Source organism: Artibeus jamaicensis, unplaced genomic scaffold (assembly GCF_021234435.1).
Source record: "Artibeus jamaicensis isolate MK-2021 breed Jamaican fruit bat unplaced genomic scaffold, CSHL_Jam_final contig_793, whole genome shotgun sequence".
Lineage (NCBI taxonomy): Eukaryota > Metazoa > Chordata > Mammalia > Chiroptera > Phyllostomidae > Artibeus > Artibeus jamaicensis.
This window is the reverse complement of record NW_026521975.1, coordinates 3,331,139-3,351,072: the sequence shown is the minus strand read 5'-3', so window position 1 is coordinate 3,351,072 and position 19,934 is coordinate 3,331,139. Positions and strand designations below refer to the sequence as shown.

General features: G+C 46.7%; 1 protein-coding gene across 6 annotated transcripts in view; it reads right to left on the bottom strand.

Moving 5' to 3' along the window:
• Window positions 1–19,934, bottom strand: part of SLC7A1 (solute carrier family 7 member 1) — a 65,132-nt gene that overhangs the window by 23,748 nt on the left and 21,450 nt on the right. For all 6 annotated transcript variants that reach the window (XM_053672901.1, XM_053672900.1, XM_053672899.1 and 3 more), the window contains one exon: window positions 10,908–11,008. The gene's annotated coding sequence lies outside the window, so the exon portion shown is untranslated. The remainder of the gene's footprint in view (window positions 1–10,907; window positions 11,009–19,934) is intronic.

The following is a 19,934-nucleotide window of genomic DNA, read 5'->3' as shown; positions in this document are numbered from 1 at the left end:
TCATCCGCTCTGGTCTCCTTGTTACACAGATGAGAAAAAATAACTACAAGAGTCAATGTCACACAGGGTCACAGAGTGCTGACGACACAGCAGCCCAAGTCCTCATCTAGGACTCTGGCTTTACAGGTGGGAAGGAAATGATCTCACTGTGTCTTAAGGTGGGGAGGAAGTGAGGAGGAAATGAGGAGAGATGATTCATTTGTGGAGCAGGAAAATCAGACACAAAGGTTCGATAAGAGCATAAGAGGGCAGGTGACCGGAATGAGAGAGGAACGAGCACAGAGGTCAGTGGCTTCCCTCAGCAGCACACCAGCCTCTTCCCGAAAGCTCTCAGGCCAGGAGCAGATTCAGGGGAAGCAGCTTTCACAGACAAGAGCAGCTTGAGGGGGAGCAGGTATGTGAGGACCTGCAGGGGACACCAGGGCGAGTGGAAGGCCTCAGCACTGTCCCAGGGAGTCATTCCTCCCGTAACTGCCTTTTCTTTTCTTCCTCAGAGGATTTAACTGGATTTATTCCAAGAAGCTGTAAATCACAGCAATGTCATTAGCAAGTGATTGCTTGAGTAACAAGTTTAAAGGGAAGGAGCACGTTTCACCACAACCCTTGATCTGCTAGGGCATGTGTAAAAACATGGTAAAAGAACAACTCAACATCGTTTTTGGTGGGGAGGGGAGTATGTATAAGTACACAGGAAATTTAAAGGGAAGTGGGAGGTGCAAGTGCCTTATCATTTGCATTGTTTTTAAGCTGGTTGGTAGATAAGGTGAAAGAGGGCCTGCCTGTTCCCGTCCTCTGCTAGACGTGGCTTCTGAGTAACCATAAGCAGACTTTCTTCCCAGAACAATAAAAGCCAAGTGCAAGGCATAGGCAATGCAATTAAACAGCATTCTCACTCGGCTTCCCAGAGTAAAGCAAACTAAGGGCCCAGATGGCAGGATGAGCCATCTGCCTTCCTCTGAAAGACAACACTTCTGTCCCTTCTCAAAAGTTTGCTGTTGTCTAAAGCAGAAGAGTGACCACATTGGGATTCTTCCCAAAAGGCCCACTAGCGACCAGACAGGCTGGGAATGGATTTTTGAGCCTTCTTAGGGTGGAAGGCAAATAGGAGCCCGTGACTCACTGTCGGCAGAAGTGGCCCACCTCGGGGGGCACAGCCCCACGTGCCTGTGTCATCAGTCCAGGGAGGGCTTCGGCCAGCAGAAGCCCACTCACGGAACCCACTGACTAATCCTGGGGGCTCAGTACCATTTTCAAAATAAAGGGGGCAGATTATTGAATTCTGTAAATTAGAAACAGATGGTTTCAAACATCACACGAGAAGGGACTTCTCTGAGCTGACAAACCATGACCACACAGATGCAGCCCACTGGGGACCAGCCTCTGCAGGACCAGTTCCCCACAGGAGCCCTGGGGCAAAGCGCTCCGGGCACTGGTGGGGTGAGGCTGGGTGGGGACCTCATAGGAGACCAACTGCCCATCATTCTCGCCTTGGTCCCTCCACAAGTGCTGCTTGCTATCTATGCGAGGGGCACCCGACTCCTCTGGAAGACACTGGAACAAAAATGCCACAGAGCACGGCCGAGAGGTGCAGATCTGATCCTCGGGAGGGTGCCGCCATCTCCGGTCAGGTGCTCATGTCTACCTTCCAGGGTAGGGGAAAATGCGACACTATGTCCTGGCTTTGTTTTTAGGAAATAGCCTTTCTGTCTCTTTGAAATAATGCAAAACCGTGTCCTCCAAGGGGCATCATGTGCACACCCGGCCACCCCTGTGCACACCCGGCCTGTGCACACCCGGCCACCCCTGACACTCATGCTGGGACTCCAAAGCTGGAGGTTCTGCCAGCGGTGAGACCACACGGAAGTTCCCCTGCAGGCAAACCCCACGTTCCAGCCCCGGCACCGCCAGGTTTAGACAGACTTCCTGCTGTCGGGAGACACACATAGAGTCATCAGAAGGCTCCGACAGCATCAGCTGGAAATCAAGTTATCCTTTCTCATGGGGAGAGATGTGAACAGTGGGTGGCGCCTACTTTGATTTGAAGTTTTGACAGAAATCTTGCAAAGGCCTCCAACTCATTGTTCTCCCTGGTCATTTATCATCAAAAATACTTACCTTCTGTGAAATCCTCCTGGAAAAGCTAAGGGATACCTGTTCCTTTCCCACAGAAACCCAAACTCAGAGTAATTTCCCCCCTAGTAATTACTCTCTACTAACAATAGCAACAAATCGATCAATCAGTGGTCAGATCTTTAGAGATAAAGACTCTTCTATGCTCTGTTTTGAAGGGTTCTGGAGGAAAGTGGGCAGATGTGAATGGTATGATTTTAAAAATCATATTTAGTGATAGTTTCACCACTGAAGAAATCCAGCTTAATGGCCTAAAGGGGTCTGATGTAGGCTACTATATACACTAAGTTCATAAATGCCATTCATTGATCAAAATATTAATATTGACATTGTACTAGTCAAAACTTTGACTCCTCCTTGAAGTGACTGATGGTCTTTAGAATGGCTCAGGCCCCGGCGGCCTTTCACCAGGTACCTGGTGGGCACCAGCTGGAGTAACGTCTACCATTCCAACAGGATGTGCACTGGGGTCCCCAGCTCACATGCTACAGAGAGTGGGTCTCTGCCTGGGTGCTAGCCTTGGGGGTTCCATGAATGGGTGGGCAGACGCAGTCACCTCCCTCCAGCACGAGCACCTGCCCGCCCGTGGGTGGCTGCCCTGAGGCACCTGCTCTAGAGCTCACACAACTGTAACAAGGAAGGAAGCAGATGCCTGTGACTGGGAGATCTGCCACCAGGTGGTAGGAGGGGTCCAGAACGGGGCGTTCTAGGACACTGGCCATTGTGGGAGAGGAGAAGAAGCCTCAAGGCAAGGAAAAAACCTATGTTGAAGGAAGTGTTCTCAAAGCCGGATCTCCACTTCCTCCCAGATGTCAGGAGGCCCAGGTGCAAGAACTTCAATTTTTAAAAAACCAGAAAGTAGACACTAAACATGGCAACCCAAGAAGTAGGCATGGCATTGTGAAAAGGAGGTAAGAAATGAGAGATCTGAACCAAAACTAGGGGGTTGGGAGCAGGTGTTAAAACTACAAAAACAGGCCCTGGCTGGTGTAGCTCAGTGGATTGAGCATGGGCCTGTGAACCAAAAGATCACGGTTCAATTCCCTGTCAGGGCACATGCCTGGGTTGCTGGCCAGTTCCCGGCAGGGGCCAGTTCCCAGCAGGGGATGCACCAGAAGCAACCGTACATTGATATTTCTCTCCTTCTCTCCTTCCCTTGCCTTTCCTTCTAAAGATAAATAAATATGCACCCCGATGTTCATAGCAGCACAATTTATAATAACCAAAAGCTGGAAGCAACCTAGGTGCCCAGCAGTAAATGAATGGGTCCAAAAACTATGGCACATATACACAATGGAATTCTATGCAGCAGAAAGAAAGGAGCTCCTACCCTTTGCAACAGCATGGATGGAACTGGAAAATATTATGCTGAGTAAAATAAGCCAGGTGTTGAAAGACAAATACCATATGATCTCACCTTTAACAGGAAGCTAAACAACAAAACAAACAAGTAAGCAAAATAAAAACAAAGACACTGAAATAGAGAACAGGGGGACAATGACCAGAGGGGAGAGGGGGGAGGGGAGAGGAAATTTCAGGGGAAAAGGGGAAGGGTTTACAGGAACTAGTATAAAGGACACATGGACAACAACTCAGGGGGGTGGAAATGGGAGGGAGGTGGGGACTACTGGGGGGGTGGGCTGGGATGGGAGTAAAAGACAGAAAAATGTACTTAAACAATAATTAAATAAATTTAAAAAAAAGATAGTTAAAAAAACCTACAAAAACAGTGGTCAAAGTCTGCAGTTGAAGCAGGGCTGGCTCACACCCACGTACCCTCACTGGGCGGCAGCAGTCTGTCTGCCTGGGGGAGATGTGGTGGGGGAATCTGGACTATTTAAAGCCCTCTAGGGTCTACATTTGTCTGCCCTCAAGCCACGAGGAACAAAATTCACTCATCTCACACTTGGGCTTGATACAGCCAGGGTTTGAGGAAATGCCTACATCCACAGGCCCACCCCCAGGAAGCAGCGTCAGGGTGAGGAGGCGACAGGGTGACAGCTCCAGGAGAGGACTGTGGGGCCAAGGAAGGTTTAGCTGTCTGCCTCAGAGACTGCTACTTTCATGGTACAGAAAGGTCAATTTCATCAAGTGAGGACAGAGGCAGAAAGCCTGGAAATCCACCTGAGCACACCTCTGCATCTAGTCAGGAGCCTCAGTTGCGAAGACACTCGACATCTTTCTGAAATCCGCAGCCTGCGGGTACTGCGGCTTCTCAGTGGCACGGGCAGGCACTCAGTCCAGCGTGGTGGCTGAACCTCATGGTGCCCAGCATTCACACTCAGCATAACAAACCATGAAGCTAATATTGCCCACAGGCACCTAACTTGTAAGTAGAGGAGTCTGGAGCTGAAAAGAACCTGGGTCATCTAATCCCAAAAGCGCTATTCCACACCAGATGCCAAACAGACTCAGGTTTGACCAAGCTTCTCCCCACTGCCTAACGATTCTTTGTTGCCTTGCCTGAAATCCTACAGTCAAAAGACCGACGTGGGTTAAGTGACAACCTCTTTTTGAATGCCAGTAGCCCTGTAAAAATTAAGTCAATTAGTTATTCATGAGGTGCAGTTAATCAACATAACCCACCCACTTCCCTCCAGCCACTGAACAAGGCCCATTGTCTCAGAGGCCACAGGAGCTTCATCTGAGACTGAGGAAAAGTAGCTACAGCCGTCCCTCGGTACCCAGCGGGTTGGTTCCAAGACCTCCTCCCCACCCCTGTGGATAATAAAATTGAGGAAGCTCAAGTCTCTTATATGAAACCGTGTAGCATTTGCATATAACCTATACACATCCTCCCATATATTTTAAATCACCTTTAGATTACTTATAATACTCAATGCAATGTAAATGCTACATAAATAGTTGATATGTTGCATTGTTTAGGGGATAACGTCAAGAAAAAAGTCTTCAAATGTTCAGTAGAGATGCTGTCAGTCATTATAGGCCAAACTATGTAGTACGTTTCAGCAACAACAAAACATTCTTTGTTGAATACTCATAATCCATGGTTGGTTGAACCTGCAGATATGAAACTTGTGGGTACGAAGGGCCGAGTATATTTTGGGTGGCAAAGACCAGTTGGGACCTCAGTGGAGAATTCTGGAAGGCACATGGAGAGAGCACGGGCTTGGGAAGGAAGGCAGCGGAGGGAGAGTGGCCACCGCAAATGGTTTTATATTGCGTCGGAGATGCCATGTCTCTGATAAAAGGGAGGGAAGTGTCAACATAGCATGTATAGAATCCCTTAAAATAATAACATATATGAATATAAGTATGTAAAGAAGGATCTAGAAGGAGAACTAAGGTGTTTATCTCTGAATAGGAGATGATGGGCAATTTTATTTTCAGCATTTTGACATTTTTTTCTATGAGTGTGTATGCCTTCTGAATTAAAGAAAAGGAAATCTTTTTTGATGAAACCAATGAAGAAGCCAGTGGGAAAAAGGAAGGCAGAGGGTTCACAGGCAAGTCAAACCCATGTCAAGGGTCCATCCAAGAGGGGTGGATAAAGGGGTACGTGGGGTTTATTTTACTTTCTCTTCATTTCCGTGCATATTTGAAAATTTCCAGAAGTAAATGGGAAAAGATGTTCATCTAGGACTGACCCAGAAAGCAATGAGGAAACTCTTTCTACAACCCACAGCCTAGGCCAGGATAAACCTGCAAAGCTGTAAGCCACAGCTGCATAGTAATTAAAGTCTTTTATATACAATAGAATTAGGTTGAACCATGTGGATTGTTGGTACTTGGTGAATTTTTAACTAGCAAAATGGCCAAGAATAAAGGATTTGTAATGGGCAGTCATAGTCTCACCCCTCACAAGCTGTGTCTTTAGACGATTCTCTGAGCTTCGCTGTATCATTTGCAGAATGAGACTGAAATCAGGAAAATAATGTGAGTTCCAAAGAACAGACATAAGAACAGAGTGGTTTATAGGTTTTTCAAAAGCCAGCAGCCGCTCAGAGAGAGACACCTGTAGACACCCACATGTTTCTGTGCTACATATTAGGAGGAACACAGTGAATTTTGTCCTGTCACCTTCCAGCATGACACACCCTAAGGAGAGACGGGGGGAATAAAGCACAGCCAAGCCACAGGTGCCACCCGTCGGACCGTGCCAGGCGAGGCTGGAGTGTAGGTGTGTGGGGAGGAGCAGAAGCGTCTCGAATGGCCAGATGAGTGATTTACACTTCACTCAGATATAAAATTTTGAAGCAGAGAAAGGCATAAACTAAATACCGGGTTAGCCATAAAGTTCACTTGGTTTTTTCTGTACGATGGCTCTAGCAGTGCTTAGTTGTCTTTAACTTCATTAAAAACAATTTTGTCAGATTTTATTGTGACAGCTGTCATATCAGTGTGCATTAAAAAAACGTATCAAAATTGGTGAATTTTTGTGCAGCCATTTAAATATTAAGGATGGAAAAATATGCAACATTTTTGGCATATTATGCTTTAATATTTCAAGAAAGATAAAAATGCAACTGAAATGCAAAAAAAGATTTGTGCAGTATGTGGAAAAGGTGCTGTGACTGATTGAACATGTCAAAAGTGGTTTGCCAAGCTTCTTGGTACTACCGACATTTTGGCCATATAATTCTTTGCTGAGGGGGTCTCCTCTGCATTGGAAGATGTTTAGCAGCACCCCTGGCCTCTACCCACTAGAAGCCAATAGCAGGAGATACCTGACATACTCAAAATATCCAAATCGGTCAAGTTACTGATGAAAATTAAAAATGTGCCTTTTATTTTATGGAAAAACTAAACAGACTTTTTGGCCAACCCAATAATATTGAGAAGATTACTCTGGTCTCATTGTACAGGACAGCCCGGACAAGGGAGTGATACCAGAATTGCCAGGTCTCGTGGGCAGCCTTTGTTTATGGGACCATAAGTCAGTAGGCTCACCTTTGAGAATGGTATTTCAATCCAACTAATAAAGCATCTTTTGCACAAGCCAACACTACCACCTTTCACAGTCACCTGCCACTTTTCCCTGTCCCTGTGTTTTCCTCTAAAAGCCCTGAGACACAAGTAATGCACACCCTGTGGTTAGCATGGGGATTATCTCTGTGTTGTGTGTTATGCACGCACCACACCTAAGCCCACAATGCCACATTTTATCAGAGGTCTTGCTGTCTTATTTGCAACCATACTTCACAGGTGGCCAAAATTTCAGACACCCTAAGAAAAGCTTTGAAGACAGAAAGCAACATCACAGCCTCCTGCTGTGGTTCACCACCTTCCCTGTGTTCAGCCCAACAACTAACTGCCTGCCATGCTTTTCCACTTTGAGACTGTGTTTTAAGTAATACACTTGGAGAAAACATCCTGATGGTGGCCACAGAAAAGACTCTATTAGAAGGTAGAATGGGGCTCCATTTGTCTGGAATGAGGTTGAGGCATCAGAAACAAGCTCTCAATATGTCTACCTACCCTCAGTTATCCAAACTGTGATTCACCTGAAATTTCTTCTCTTCTAGTTACTGCTTTACAACTCCATGTCTTTAGAGAATCAGGAGACACAGCACAGGCTTCTGCTGCTTTTCATTAATTTTTAAAGGCTAAAAATAGACACTGCAATTATGTCCCTAAAATGTTCTCTCCACAGCCCATCGCCACAGAAAACCACTGTGACGGCATCTCTCCTTGTGGAAGTTCCCTGATGCATCATCAGTCGCCTTAAACTCAGGTCACATTTTCCTACACGAACAACACAATGAAGCCGCCACTGGGTGCTAAATCAGCTCACAAGAAGCAGTTTAACCCTCAGTGTCCCCACGCAGAAGGGAGCACTCTGGCGCCATGCACTACACGGCAGGTCCAAGGCCAAGAGCACCTCCATGTTGGCAGGAAGGATAAATGGATCCTGGAGAGTTGTGATCTTTTAATAGATTTAAAATAATGAGAAATTGTGGGAAAAAAGAAAAAGGCAAAACAGTTTTTCACAAACATGGATAGCAGGTGAGAACTACTTTTCAATCCCCCCTCTCAAGGGACCAAGAAAGGTGACCTTGGTGGCCCCATTCACCCCACCTCCATGAGTTCCCATGAGTGTGGGTGGAGACTGGGACTTCCTCCTAATCAGTGGAATATGACAGAGGGGATGGTGTCTCTCCTGGGACTACATGATGTTACGTGAGGCTGCATCCAGCAGGCTGACTCTCCTTGCTGCTGGATGAAGTCAGGGGCCAGGTAGGTGGTCTCCAGGTCTGCCAGCAGGAGGCCGGGGCCCTAAACCCTACAACCACAGGAAATGCTCCTGGCTAATAACCTTAAGGAGCATGGAAGCAGGCTCTACCCCAGCCGAGCCTCCACATGAGAACCCAGCCCCAGTCGGCTCCTGAGGGTGGCCATGGGGAACTCAGCATAGCACCCCTGCACCACGCTCTGACCAGAGGAGCTGCGAGAAGACAGATGGGTGCTGTCACTGCTGCTAAGTTGAAGATGCGTTATGACCAGAAGATAATGAGTCTGCATTCGTTCTCTCTTTAAACCCTCACGGTTTCAACTGTCTCTGCTTTGGTAGCTGGACTACCTGAAACTACTTTTTTTTCTTGGTTAAGGCCAAATGACTTGAAAGTAGTTTCTTCCTTCTGGAAGCATGGCATACATTAAATAACTATTATTTTATTTTCTAAAAACTGTGTCTACCCTGTGCCACACGACTGTACTGTCCCTGCTCTCAGGGTGCTCAGAAGCTGCACGGGAAGACACAAACAACCATCGCCCCCACAGCAAAGACTGTCTTGCATCCACCACAGGCTGTCTCCTTCCAGGTGATGAGGACGCAGCCAGGAGTGGCACAGCGTCCCCTACCCTCGTGAAGGAGGAGACAACATGATCGATCAAAGTGTACAAACAGGTGCTGCAGAGACACACCATCTCTGTCACCATCTCTGGTCTGTATGTCTTCACCCAAGAAGAATGACATCATGGTGATGTGGTGTCCAGTAGATGGACTGTGGCTTCCTCTGATTTAGCCATGGCTCAGGACCTGTGCCCAAGCACCTAAGGACGGTCCAGGGCTTCACCACACATTTTGTGCCAGCACTGTCCACCCCTCGAAACAGCCAGCCTGACTCAGGCCTTTCACTCAGGCGTGAATACTCGCCCCTGCCACGCCCGGCACTAGGGAACAGAGAAAGAAGTTCTTACAATAGTCCGTTACACCAGCAGAGACACATCTGACTGCTGCAGCAAGGGGAGGAAGAATGCAGAATGAACTCACCCTGATTTAAGCACTTTTACTAAATAACTTCTGAGAAAGAAGAAGAAAAAAGTATTGGAGGCTTACATTGGTTTCTGACTCCACGGAATACCCTCCTCTCCTTTCCCTGCTGGCAAGGATCTAATTTTACTGCCTTTGCGGAAGTGCACCTAGTATTTACAAGGTTGCTTCTGACAGGTACGAGGGTGCAACAGCCTCAAAAATAAGGTGCTTACTTATAGCCGTAACCCCTCTGGGAACTAGGAGCTCTGGAAGCCCATCCTCCTTCCTTCTGTTCAAGGCAGCTGCTTGGAGATGCTGGCATGTGGCAAAGGGCAATGGCTGGATCCCCGCAAAGTCCCTCTGATGAAGGAATCTATGTGGACTCCTGATCCCTGATCATGTGGGCATTCTTAATACAGTTACACACTTAGAATTAAGACAACAGATAGCCCCAAGGAATGTAGGAATGTGAGAGGACGATAAAAGGCAGGTGACATTCTTCATACAAACACACACACACACACACCTGAAAACATGACTTCCATTTTTTGTGAGGAATAAAATAGTGACAATGATGAAGCCTCTATGTGGCAAACTCACTTTTAGAAAATTGAATAACAACAAAAAAGCTTTCAAGTATTTCAATAGCAGAACACTTTTTTCCCTCACTGCGTCCCATGCCAACCCCCCAAATTAGAGTCTAATAAAACGAGAGCTACTCTTAATTGTAAGACATGCACGTGCCGAGCCCCAAGGGCCAGCCTCGACCATCCCCGCCTGGCTCCTGTGACCCACCTGACACGCACTGATCTTTGTAGTGCCTAAACCGCAGAACAAGCTTCAGAAGAATGCTTAAGTAAGAGTAAAAAATAGAAGAGGGAGAAGAAGAGGAGAAGTTTGTGAATAGGAAAGAAATTGGAGCTTTCCCTTCACCTTAAGAAATGAAAAGTCTCCCAGAGTCAAAGGCAGAAGTGCAGCCCAATGCATCACTGGCCCGCCGTGCACATGCCCAGGGAGCCGCCAGCAGCCGGCACACGGAATACGGGCCCCTCCACACGCCGCTGACAGCACAGCAGCCGGTGTCTGCCGACCCCGGCCTTTGTGCAAAAGGCCTTAGCATCTGCAGGTATTAAGAGTTCTGCTTGAAGAAAATGTAGGAACTTAAGAAACCCACCACTGTGAAAGGGTAAAACCTATTTTCTGATGAGATGGAAGTAGTAAATGATTCTTTTTAAAAATTTTATTTATTGATTTGAGAGAGAAAGAGACTGATTTGTTGTTCCATTTGTTTATGCATTCATTGGTTGATTACTGTATGTGCCCTAGCCAGAAATTGAACCCACAATCTTAGTGAATCAGGACAGTGCTCTAACCAACTGAGCTACCTGGCCAGGGCCAAAAGTGCTAGATGGTTCTGAAAAAGCACAGCAGCCATAGATTTTAAAAGGTTAGTTGTCGGTTCATTTAAAAAGTCAACAAGTGACTAAAGGTCTAAGTGAAAAATACATTCTAGCACAAAAGTGATAACCATACTACTCAGTTGATGATGGGCAGACTGTACCTGGAATATGATCCAAGGACTTGTCACCTTGTCTCCTCGACAATCGCCTGGGTCTTGGAGCGAAGATGTCTCAGGAGTGATAAGCTGGGGGCTTCAGGCTCCTGCAGGGCAAAGAAGAGACATCAGACACAATCTGTTTTGGCCCCAGAATCTCCGTGCCTTGGCTGTTACAAGAGGAAAGACTCCATTTGGCTTGGCACCAGGAAGGACATCCCAGCTGTAATACCAATGAAGAACTGAATGAAGGCAGAGAGGCAGGGGTCATGTCACAGGGACTAAGACACAGGGTTGAGCACCACCAGGCAGGGTCATCAGCAAGGGAATTCAGAAGAAGACAGGAAACAGGACAAGATGGCCTCAGACCCAGCGATCCTACCACATCACTTCTACAAAAAGAAGGTCATATTTTGAATAAAGACGCTATCGTCACACTCACAAGCCATTTCCACAAATCTAGGGAATACAGGTGGGTATGCAAGAGCCTGAGGCCCTTGCTAGGGACCAGGAAGGGGAGTGAACCCTTTCTTGACATTGGTATTGAGAACTGAGGTCAGCAGGGGCAGAAAACCTTGTCAGGGGTAACAAACTCATTTTCACTGGGGGCCACATCAGCCTCGTGGTTACTTCCAAAGGGTTGAATGTAATTTTAGGGCTGTACAAATGTAACTACTCCTTAACCAGTTACCCAAGAGCTTGGCGCTGCTGCTGGGTAGAAACGAGGGGCTGGGTCAGATATAACAAGGTGGGGGGCTGGAATCAGCCCCCAGGCCTTGTGTTTGCCACCGGTGCCTTAGCTGGTTCCTTCAGGAAATAGTCGCACTCCAATCTGTACAGTCAATCATTTCGTGAGGGAACCTCCTGTACCTGCTGACACGTGGGCACTGAGCAGACACACAGACAGGCCCAACTGTGGTCAGTGCAGGATGTGCACTGTTGACGTGCCTGGTGGAGCAGCCTGCAGTCCCACAAGGAATGGGGTCAGTGACTGGAGATGCCACGGTCTGAACGCAGTGAGGTCACACTTCCCGAGGGCGCGCCAGGAAGGACCTCTCAGTGGCACAGAAAGTCCTTCGCTTTCTCAATATTATCATTTCTACTTTGCACAATCGCACTGACCCAAGAGCTGGAGAGGTTTTATTAAGCTTCCTGAATATGATTTATAACTAATGTGAGCCCACAGAGGATTATCACTATGCCAAAAATACAATAAAGATGCAGTCCATGGCGTTTATCTCTTCAACAGTGGGAACCCAATTCCAGCCTACACCATCCATGCGTTCATTCCATGGTCATATTTCATTCTTTCCCACTTTCATTCTTTCCTACTTTGAAAATGCCTAACCCTACATGAAAGTTAGATGATTATTTGCATACTTTTCATCTACATTTTCCAATATTCGACACTTTTCCATATTTGCTTTATCTTTACAGAATATATATCTTTCTCACTGATCGTCTGCTTGTGAGCTCCTGGAGCCAGATTCTCTCTCAAGGTCCATAGAGAAATGCATTCCTGCCAACACCTCCATCGGAGCCCCGTGAGACCATTTCAGACTTTGACCTCCAGAACTATAAGGTAGTAAGTTTGCACTGTTTTAAGCCACTTAAAAAATGTAGAAACAAGTCTGGAAACTGTCAGAGTGCTGGGGCTGGGGACAAAGTCACTAAGTCCTTGTGTCCTAGCCGAGAGCCACAACTGCACTTGTACCTCAGGAAGAAAACTTGGGAGTGAAATCAGCAGAACCTAGAAGGCAACAACTAGCTGTCTTTGTTGCCACTGACCAAATCAGAGCTTTCAAGCAAATAAAACAAAACAAAACAAAACAAAAAATACCCCAGAACTTTAGAAAACTTGCATCTATCACCAAGATCTCAACAACTTCCCCAAACTTAAAGGCGTTTCTCATGGCATTGGTGGTGATATCAACAATTGTGATTTTTAAAAATATATTATATGGTTAAATGTGTCTATGCGCCAGATCTGCATAGCTCAGCTGAGGCAATAATGCAGTACGACAGGTCATACCCATCTGGGTGACAGACTGGCTCAAAAGGCAGGACAGATCCGTGTAGTTTACAGCACAAAAGCTCTGACATGGTTTCAGACTCCACAGAGGAACCCACCACCACCTGTGAGTTTTCGTGTAGTATCAAAAGAGAACGTCCACAACTATCTGGAAAGGCTCCTGAAGTGCTCCTCCCTCCCAGGGACATCCCGGAGGCCATCTTTCCTTTACACACTACAACTAAAACGACACATCATAACTGACTGACATGCCCTGGCTGGGTAGCTCAGCTGGTTAGAACGTCATCCCCATATGCCAAGGTTGCGGGTTCAGTCCTCTGTCAGGGCACATACAGGAATCAACCAGTGAACGAATTCATAAGTAAAACAACAAATCAATGTTTTTCTCTCTCTCTCTCCCGCTTCCTCCCTTTCTCTAAAACCAATAAAATAAAATAAAAGCTGATGCACAAGCAGACATAAGAATCCAATTGCCTTCTACTAAGCTAAACATTAAAGAGATTTGCAAATATGTAAGATGGCAATGCTCTTATTAAATATTTTTTGGTTTGGGAAAATATTTATTTTCATTAAAATGGTATTATTATGTTAACATGAAATAGTTTACTGATGCTATTTTTAAATGGATCAATACATGAATATTTGTAATGTGATAAACATTGATACATATAACCCACTTCAGCCAAAGCTTTGGGGAGCCCCCAGTGGACTAAGGACATGAGGGGGTCCTGAGACTGAACAGTTGGAGAACTGCTGCTAGTCTGAGCTGCCCAGTGACATGAGCACAACCAAACCTAACCCCTTGCTTAGTCAGGAAAGCAGCTGCTGGCTTCTCCGGGCTGGAGGGAGCAGCCGACAGTGGTTCCTAATCTGTTCACACTGTCCAGTTAGAAGCAGTTCATACCCAACTTGCAAGTCCTGAACAGCTTTGGATTGATATGGGCTGAGCTTGTCAGGGTGAATGGGGCCTAACGCCTGGCAGATTAATCTATTAGCACTGCTTTGCTTTAATCCCAGAATGTTCCAACCAAGTGGTTCCATTTTTTCAGATTTGAAAATTCACTTGCTGAAAACACAGTAAAGAGAATGCTACATATACTTCATGCCTAAAGAACTCAGTGTTGTTTATTTTAGAAACACAGCATGCAGCATTCCAACACCTCGGGTTCCCAGGACCACACAGGAGCCACCAAGGTGTAGCCATGACACCATGTGACACTGTCACACTGATGAGAGATAGGTACATAAAATAACCTAAGAACATCTGCAAATGAACTTCTACTGAACAATTTATAAATCAAAAGAAATAAGATCTTTCCATTCGCTACATACCCTTAAGCAAATATTTTTTAATTTTATTAAACATAATGTCCAATGTTCTGACAACTTGAACAGGTGCTTTGCCCATGAATGAGTTTTTGTACTGTTCTTTGTTCCACAATTAACCAGGGATGCAGCAGTGAACTCACTACACCAAAATTCTTGTCTTCACAGAATTTAAATTCTATTACTGGGAACACTGCTTCAAAGAATAAGAATGAATGAAATATTAAGTGGAGGCAGCACACTTCAGATCCCCAACACAATTCCATTAAGTAATTAGAAATAAGATGAGCCGCAGTGACATCCCACGCAGAGGTCAGGTATCAGGGTCACTGTTGGGAATGAAGCTACAAGACTAAGGAAGCATTCGCAGTCCAAGGCAGTCAGCTCTTGAGACCACTGCCTCCAACCAAGAACTGTGGCGAGAACAGAGCTCCTTTGGGATGGCCAAGTTCCTCTAGCCAAAAGGATTCTGGAAGGACGGTATTTGTAGTTTGAAAAAACAAACCATAATTAAATTTTTTTTATCTGACATAAACTTTTGGAATCTCAGCCTGAGCTTGTTCGTTAACAGGGACCATGGGCTGAGGCTAGAGCACGATGAAGGAGTTACTGAACTAGCCTTCGGTTCAAGGAAAGAGCCGGATGACAGAGTCAAGACCTAAAGTGCAGAAGGAGCCACAGTGTCCCCAGAACCACAAGGACAGGCCTCCGGGCACCCCAAAGGCTCCATAACTGTCCTCAGACCCTCACACTTTCTTGCCCTCTCTCTATGAGCCTGCAATATGCGCACAGTGGGGCAGCATCAAGAACTGACATCACAGGGCCTGCACCTGCAACGCGCTAAGAGAATGTGACTCCAGAATGGGAATCACATTCCCGTTTTCTGGGCCACAGGAGCTCAGGAGTGATCTCCTCTATTTATGAGCCTCACAGTCTTGAAACTGCCCTTTGGATTTTTCCACCAATCACCAGATTCTTGTTAACTCACAATGAGCAGGCTCGGATGACACTAGAAACTGAAATAATTTTACCTCTCGCGTTCCCCTGCATTTCCATTTCACCCACACACTCTGACTTCCAGAGCTCTGTGGGTGCACAATGCACGCTCACTGACCAGTGCCTCAGTGGTAACGTGCTGTCTTTGCTTGATGACAGTGGACAGTACAGCTGTTACTGGTGGTCCCCAGGCAAGCTCACGAAATGGACACCAGTGTCCACTTCAGAGCACGAGTGAGTCACCTCTTCCCCCTGTTGCCAACGTCCACCCTGACTCCACCTTTATTTGGGACCGATACCAATTTCTGTCCAATCCCAAAGGCAGCAACAACATTTAAGCAGAAAAGCGTTGCAGACTAAGGGACTAACCTGCATGGAGTGACGGTGGCATGGCTCTTGTGAACGCTTGTAGCAGCCTCCAGAGAGGACCCCTCACCCCCCTCCCCATTCACAGATGAGGTGGAGAAGCTCAGAACAGGTGAATAACTCGACTCCGATATTAAGGCCCCATTGCCACCTTATAAAACCCACTGTTTTGGTGTCTAAGAGGGAAGGGCGTCTCTGTTCTTCAGTTCTGAGGAAGAACAAGGATGAGGCAGTGTGTGGGACCAGGGGGCAGCTTCCTCCCCAGGACAGCTCCGCCTACCTGTGAGCCGTGAACCTCTTTATTTTGTCACGCCTGAGGGTTTGAGAAAGAAATGATAGGTTCTAAGAGTCGGAAGGGACTGACAGGTCACCTAATGCAGAGGTCTGCTCAGACTGTAAGAGGCTGAAGTGATTAGGGCAGGAGAGCAGCGGAGTAAGAGGAAGGGAGGCCTGGTTCGAGGGGGAGGCGGTAGCGAAGAAGTCGCTGCTCTTCCACTCAGTCCTTTCCCTCCCCACTCTCGACACTGCCGGCGAATAGCCTCCAAATTCTGACTGCAGCCCAGTCATAATAAACAGACACGTGGAGTCAGGCATGTCCCCAGAGACGATAATGACGACAATAATGGCCGACCTTTATATTAAGTGCCTACTATGTGCCAGTGCCCTCACATACGGACGGCATTGAGCAGCATCTCAGTTACTGCTCAGACTGAGCCTGTGAAGCTTATTCAGCTGTTATATCTGCTCACACACAAAAAGCCAGCTGTATAAAGTGGAACCTCAGCTCAGACCTTAGCTCATCTCACTCTAAATCTACCCTGTGCTCCATGATTTTTTAAATCCTCACCTGAGCATATGTTTATTGACTTTAGACAGAGAAGAAGGGGTGGGGAGAGAGACACAGCAATGTGAGGTGTGAGGAAGAAACACTGATTCCTTGCCTCCTGTGTGTGCCCTGACCAAGGACTGAACCTGCAGCCCAGGCATGTGCCCTCACTGGGAGCTGAACATGCGACCTGTTGGTGTATGGGACGATGCGCCAAGCAGCTGAGCTACTGTTCAGGGCTGCTGCATGATCTTTAATTCGACTGAGAGTCCACAGGAGACCTACAATAGATCCCATAGGGTAAGGGTGTCAAACTCATTTTCATTGGGGCTCACATCAGCCTCGAGGTTGCTTTCAAAGGGCTGAATGTAATTTCGACTCCTTAACAGTTAAGGAGTCCTTAACAGTTTATACAGTCCTAAAATTGTTAATTATGTGGTTGTCCTTTGAAGGCAACCACAAGGCTGAAGTGGCCCCCGATGAAAATGAGTTTGACACTCCTGCCCTAGGGCAATGGGCCACAATGTCATTACAGTAAAATTTTAATTAGATACAGGGGACATCCTCCCACGTAACAAATAGGTTCTGAAGACGATTTCAGCTTCGATCCCTGACTTTAAAAAAAGCATTGAATTTATACTTTAAGTGGATGATCTTTATGGTATCTAAATTGTAATCAGTAAAGCTGTTTTTAAAAAAAGCCAACAAGTGCCCAATCCACAAGGGACTGCAGTTGGTTTCTCTATCGGGTGCTGGGGAAGACACAGGAGCTTCTACGCAAGTTCAGTTGCTAATGGAGCACTTTCTCTCACACGCTTTCATTCTGCCTCCAGTCAAAACTCTACCACCTCCCCCCAAAACCCACCCTTACAGCTCCGGGTGCAGCTGGTAGGATCTCCACTCCCGCTGTACAAGTCAGTTATTCCGTGGAACGGGCATCACACTTTGAGTTTCAGGAACATGATTAGCTGCGGTGCGCTGCCTCGTCTCTGCTTGTCTGGTTCCACTATGAACATGAGCTCTGGTTTTGATTCACGGCTTAAATAGTCCATGGCAACAGGGTATAGAATAATGAAATTGAGGAAGACTGAAGCATTGGCTGGTTTAAATGGCATACCTAGTTTAAGTTTTTAGCTCACACTGGGGACAGGAAGTGGGACCCCTCTCACTCTGTGTACTCACGTTCCAGGACCTCAGAGAGAACAGGACAGCTTTCGTACGTAATCAGAAGTAAATGATTACCAGGTGGTAACAAATTTAACAGTCTCTTAGCACCAACACAGTATTTTCTACTACCAGCCAGGTACAACTCCAGTGAGGCAGGGAAAAGATGTGCCCAGCTTGGGAAATGGGAAGGAAAGAGGTAGAAAAGGCAAGTTTGGGAATACATTCTCTACTTCTCAAAGGTAGAGAACCCTCCACTCAAAGTCCCGAATGCTCAGGAAGCGTGGTGGCAGCCCTTTGTCTGCCAAGGCACACCTGACAGGTGAGTTCATGCTACTCTCCTGGGCATTGACAAGCCCTCCTGCAACTTATGGCAGGCAGGTGTCAGCCTGCCCCCTCCTCCCAGGGATGGGTGTGTCCCCAGGGTGTGGCAGCTCCGAAGCAGCGTGTAGAGACAAATGAGCCTTGGATGTGGCCGGGGGCTAACAAGGGCAGCAAGGTTCAGGAGAAAGGAGCTTGCCTGCACCAGCCCAGCCATTACCAAAGAGAATTGAGCAAGCACTTGCAGGCTTTGGCCTCTGAGTCTCCGTGCTGCGTCACTGAGATTCTGCACACGAACACATCCAGGGAACTGTGATGTGCAGGGAGTGATTTATGACGCCACAGGGCTCCCATCCAGGACACATCTGCTAGTTAGGGACTTAATTTAAAGATGGCTCTGTCTGCATTTTTTTTTCTCCAAACTCACACTAAGTTTCTTCTTGAGAACATTTTCATCTACATGAAATGGTCCCAACAGGCTACATATGAAATGTGAATTCATCAAGGAACAGCCATGCTGGTGGAAGGAATCACAAGATGATCTAGGACTTTCCAGAGCAGCCTACCCGCATGCTGCCGCCGTGAGTTTTTAATGCGCCCGGGCAGCATACATACAGTTATTCTGACTCTTGGTCTTAGCCAAGAGGCCAAAAAGCAACGCATAGTTATTCCTAATACTGTTCCTTAAAGGAACCCACTTTTAAATAACTTAAATTAGTTTGAAGAAACTTTGTATTACTCTCATAAATGGAGCTCTACCACAATTATCTGAAACCAGACATTAAACAGTTCTATCAGCCAACGAGAGGGCCGCCTGGTTCCTGCAGGGACCCTCACAGCCGCGGCTTTATGGGCAGTAAGCTCTGGGTGTGTCAGCACCTGTTTTTTCTAATATGCATTCACGTTCAACATACTATTGTGTTACGATCACAATTTCTGTACACCCCGTAAAATCATCTGGCACACCACACACTTAGAGAAACAGAATATGTAGTCCACAAGTTGCCACACTATGGCACTTGGCTCATTTTTGACCATGAGTTAAGAATGTTTTTTATTAAGTTTGTTTGGAAAAATCAAAAGGCAGAGGAAAAGGAGATCGATTATTTCATACAGACTGCATATGGCCCAAAAAGCCTAAAGTATTTTCTATCTGGCCCTTTTCAAACCAGATTTCCTAAGCCCTGACATAATCTATGCCTTTATTTTACCAATGAGGGCACCAAAATCCAAATAACACCAAATGACTTGGATGAACTTGTTCCAAGTAATTGAAGGAATTTTACCAAAGAAACCATCAGCTTAAACACTTTCAAAATGGGTCTCTTTCCAAACATTACGAGTACATACTAAGAACTGAGGCTTATCTGAAACAAACCAAAATGTGGGGCTGAACACACCACGTAGCTGGTCTTTGTCCCCCTGAGGTGTGGGGCCGCATCCCACTTGCCCAGAACCACCCTGCACCTCCTCCACCACGGGCTCTGAGCAGTCTGGGCACCGGCGGCAGAGGAGGCCTCCCTGCTGGAAGCCCTGCCCTGCAGGCTGAGGGCATGAGGGCGGCTCGGGGTCCCCGCAGGCTTTGTAAACAGCAATTTCATGAACTCACCTCAGGCAACCTGGTTTGAGAGGGCCGTCTGTTCCCTGCAGAGGCCCCAAGGGCTGCAGCCTTGTGGGCAGTGAGCTCTGGATGTCATGGCTGCTGATGCCACCTGAGGAATTCAGGCAGTCCAGGCCACTGTCAAGTACAATGCCTCCATTATATACCCGCACAGCTGGACAGGGCCTTCAGTCTCCTGGTGACTCGCCCTCCTCCTTCTACAGTGAGCTACACAGACCTCCCCTAGTATCAAAAATGCCAGGACAGATTCTAGTGCCCAGTAACAACACCACACTGTATTATAAAAACATATTTTTAAGTCCTCAGTGTAATATAGTAAAATCTGAGCAGCTGGAATATTACAGACACTGCTAAGTCTTCCAACAATCAACCCTCACTTTA